Raw genomic sequence first — 3,876 nt, 5'->3', positions numbered from 1 at the left:
GTTGTATCTCTTAAATCCTAAGTACAGTTTATGCACAGTGTCTCTGCTTGCACAAGTCTGAAGAAGTAGCAGATCTTGTGGAAAATGCGAATGGAGGCCCGTGGAGACCTGGGCTCGAATCCCAGCAGCCACACATCTTTTTTTTTTGCTATGCACAAACTCGTTTATCTCTTAAATCCTCACAATGCAATTTGCTATGCAGCAACTCAGTTGTATCTCTTAAATCCTAAGTACAGTTTGTGCACAGTGTCTCTGCTTGCACAAGTCTGAAGAAGTAGCAGATCTTGTGGAAAATGCGAATGGAGGCCGAGCATCAGGTAGGCCACTTAAGTGTGCTAGGGATGTGTGCCCTCCCGGTATTTCTGGTTCATGCTCCCTCGTATCGCTGCACCATCGCGTGTATTGAGGGCAGGCCAGCTAGCACGTGTAGGTACAGAATCTAGGCATTTAAGTAGTTGTTCTCAGGTCCATTCGACTCCACATCCTCTCCATACTGAACATAGTACATCGAAGGAATCCCGGCAGGCACGCCCGGCCACCAGCTCGGTTATTGCACACGTGGCTTAACTATGTCCAGCAGACACGGATCTAGTAATAATTAATAAATAACCAAATCACTAGGCCGCCTAAACAGCTGCTCACCAAGATGATGTCGATTTTGAGGCTGTAAAACTAATTTACAGGATCAGGGGCAAATGCCAAGTTGCGCATAACAATAATGACCGAGTCAGGAGCACTGAATTTTGTCTAACCACCGGCAATCTGACAGTCTTAGCAACCTAATTAAGATTTTTGTGAATGTTGCATAAACTAGTGGGTAAACAGACCTGACCCTGCAAGATAGTAGCTGAAAAACTATTACCATGTTAATAAAAATGATTTGTACATTTAATGCATCAACATTAACACACAAATCTTCTGATCGTCCCACATGCCATTTGCACTGGTGCATGTCTGAACTTAACTAGGATTGGTAGGAGCAATCAACAGATTATCACACACAGGGTAGACAAATTTCCAACATACTCTGTTATGCCTAATCATTTGCATTCGTAGGACCAATCAATAGAACCTAATCATTTGCATTTTTTAACAACAGAAAAAAGCACCATTAGCCATGAAAACATCATCAACCAGCTAAATCAAGAAGTAAAAGCTGAAGAATTCCTCACCTGATGAGGAAACTAGTTATATCAAGATCGATCAAGATGCTTATTTGTCTCAGTGATAAAGAAACACACAATCTGAAGGCACCAGATGCATATTGCATTTTTGCAATTTTTGTGATGGGCCACGTGCTTGCTCCCACTGCCAGGCATGACTACAGTACACATATTCTTGGAAGCACTAAAACAACATAGGCAAAATGAAAGAATCGAACTAGGGAGGTTATGTGTGGAAGCATCTGTTCCAAGCTGTCAGAAAGTTCAAGGGTGATGTTTCCAAGGAACCCAACTATGCATATTGTTGGATGGCATCTTTTTCTCTGGGGGCAGAACTGCACATTTTTTCAACCATTTGTCGCATTTTGTCACCTTGCATTCTTAGTTGAACTGAACCTAAGACAAATCTGCGGAATTTGAAGGGAATATGGATTAGAAAGAGTTGGCAAAAAAACACAGAAGATATATGTTAAAAATGTCTAACAAAAATTTCTGATGCTAGGCATAACAAAGATGTTAACAACCGCCAATTCTGCACATTGGGGAAGGGCACTTGTATCTATCCATGGCACATGTGAGTTGGCAAGAAGGCAATACTACAAGATTGCAGAAATAGGAAAATGCTTCAGATTAAACACCTTCTACTTCAAGGTTGAGATCACAGACCATATCAGCATGGTGCTGATCAGGAACCACAAGTGCATCATCATTGTTTTCTGCACATCTAACCCATAGATACTATCCATCAGAAACCAAGCAAAGGAGCAATTTAGGTTTTTCTTTACATGAGAATGGTCAGTGCAAAAAGTTGGGACTTTATGAATTAGCACCGCAAAGAACACAGGTTGGAAAAAATTAAGCCAATGTGGCACATACGCATGGGTAAGGATAACATTTTCTCTCATGATTATCCGTCACATATATTGTCTAAAAACATCACAGTAAATTCGGATCTAGGCAGCAACAGGATGAGGAGAGACCTATCCAGTTCAAACGAAGGGGATTACAAGCAAACAAAAGGAAATCACATCTGTACAAAAGTACAAGCATCAGAGAGCACTCTATTCTAGATTATCAACACAAATGGTATACATCTGGATCGAGCCATGCAGCCAAATCAGCCGTACCAAAGGAATATAAGGAACAAACTTGAAATTGCCAAGAAACGTGCAAATCTAGAACAGATGAAACCCATCTAAGATAAAAGCTTAAGTACATGAGGTGTGATCCAGCCTCACCGACGAAAACAATGAAGAAAATGATTTCTCCCGGCCGGATCCGTGGACAAGGACCTCGCCCTGGACAGATCCGGTGTTCCGCAAACTCGAGGGGATCCGGTCGCCGGAGTGGAAGAGGACGCGGGATCCGGGTGATTTGGCAGTCAGAGTGGAAGAGGACGAGCGCTCGGGCCGGCGCTTCGGTCGCAGGAGCCGAGGGAGGGTGGGGCTGCACCCGGTCTCCTGGCCACGGCTGAAGGGGAGCGTGGTCGCCGACGACCACCACCGCGGGAACTACGCACAGATGAGAAAGAGAGAGGGAGGGGGATGGCTGGGCGACGGAACAGGAACGAGAACGACAGAGAAAGAGCGTCATAGGTTGAGCAGAGAGGACACGAGCAGGCTGATGGGCCAAACATGTACGCGCGGGCTGTATCCCAGACCGTATATGGATGCATAGGCTTACACGAGCCGACACGAGCCTGCCAACAGGCTGACAGATTCCAGATCTCAAAGCCCATTCCAACAGCCAGGATACCGGCCTACCTGATGCTCGGCCACCAAAAGCCCTCACTCCAGATCTTGCGGCTACAAACAGCAGTCTTAACTGTCCTGGCATCAATTCTGCAGTGGTAGGGCATTCACAACCCATAAGTTTATTTTTAAACGGGTTCACAACCGACAAGTAGCAACACCATGTTCCCAGATTGCTTTTGCCAAAAACAAACTCCAGACTGCTTTTGGAATGAAGCCGGCTGGTTTCTGTTAGATGTGTATAGTCCCTTTTCGGTATATCCCCGTTGTATAAGGGGTTTTCTGCACTTTGTCACACATGTATATGTAATGGCCTTTGGCCCTCAGGAAAAGTAGTTGTTGTTTATCCAACATGGTATCAGATGTTAGGTTCCTCTCTCTCTCTCGCACGCTGCAACTCTGTGCTAGCTCCTCCCCCAATCCACCCCGTCCGGCCCTTCTCGCCGCTGATCTGGCCGCCCCGGCTGTCCTCGCTGCGGATCTGGCCGCCCCAGTCCTCCTCACTGCGACTCCGGCCACCCCGGTCTGCTCCGCTGCCCGGCCCCGTCGCCTCCTCCGCCTGGCCGCTGCCCTGTCGGGCCTGCTGCTTCGCTCGGCCTGCTGTTGTGCTGCTGCTTCACTTGGCCCCCGTGTCTTCTCCCCGGCCGCCCCTGCTCCAGCGGGCACTGCTGTCCTCGAGCGCCGTTGGCTCCCGCTCTGGATCGGGTCTCGGGCACTGCTGCTTCGCTGCTGCCCTGATCCATTTCGGCCCTCGAGTGCTGCTGCAGATCGGGCCTTGTTCGCCTGCTCGATCCCCCCCTCGTGAGCATCTCTTCCCCGCTCGGTTTCTGGCCTCGTGAGCATCTCTGCCCGATCCAGATCGGGCCTTCGTTGACTTCCAAAAAAAAGGCAGAATCAGCACCAAGGGATACCTTAGTATGTCATCCTTGGGCTATGTGGTTGTTCCTCGCTGCTCGGTGATC

The 3,876-nt window shown here is 47.8% G+C and overlaps 1 protein-coding gene across 1 annotated transcript in view; it reads right to left on the bottom strand.

Moving 5' to 3' along the window:
* Positions 1 to 2,784, bottom strand: part of LOC119363522 (protein MAIN-LIKE 1-like) — a 9,378-nt gene extending 6,594 nt beyond the window's left edge. Inside the window, exons 1-2 of the mRNA XM_037628894.1 lie at positions 2,402 to 2,784; positions 1,173 to 1,570 (exon numbers count right to left, since the gene is read on the bottom strand). The gene's annotated coding sequence lies outside the window, so the exon portion shown is untranslated. The remainder of the gene's footprint in view (positions 1 to 1,172; positions 1,571 to 2,401) is intronic.
* Positions 2,785 to 3,876: the final 1,092 nt, after the last annotated feature.

This window comes from Triticum dicoccoides, chromosome 2B, assembly GCF_002162155.2.
Source record: "Triticum dicoccoides isolate Atlit2015 ecotype Zavitan chromosome 2B, WEW_v2.0, whole genome shotgun sequence".
In the NCBI taxonomy this organism is placed as follows: Eukaryota; Viridiplantae; Streptophyta; class Magnoliopsida; order Poales; family Poaceae; genus Triticum; species Triticum dicoccoides.
Note: the sequence above shows the minus strand (reverse complement) of the source record. Positions and strands in the feature narration are given on the sequence as shown.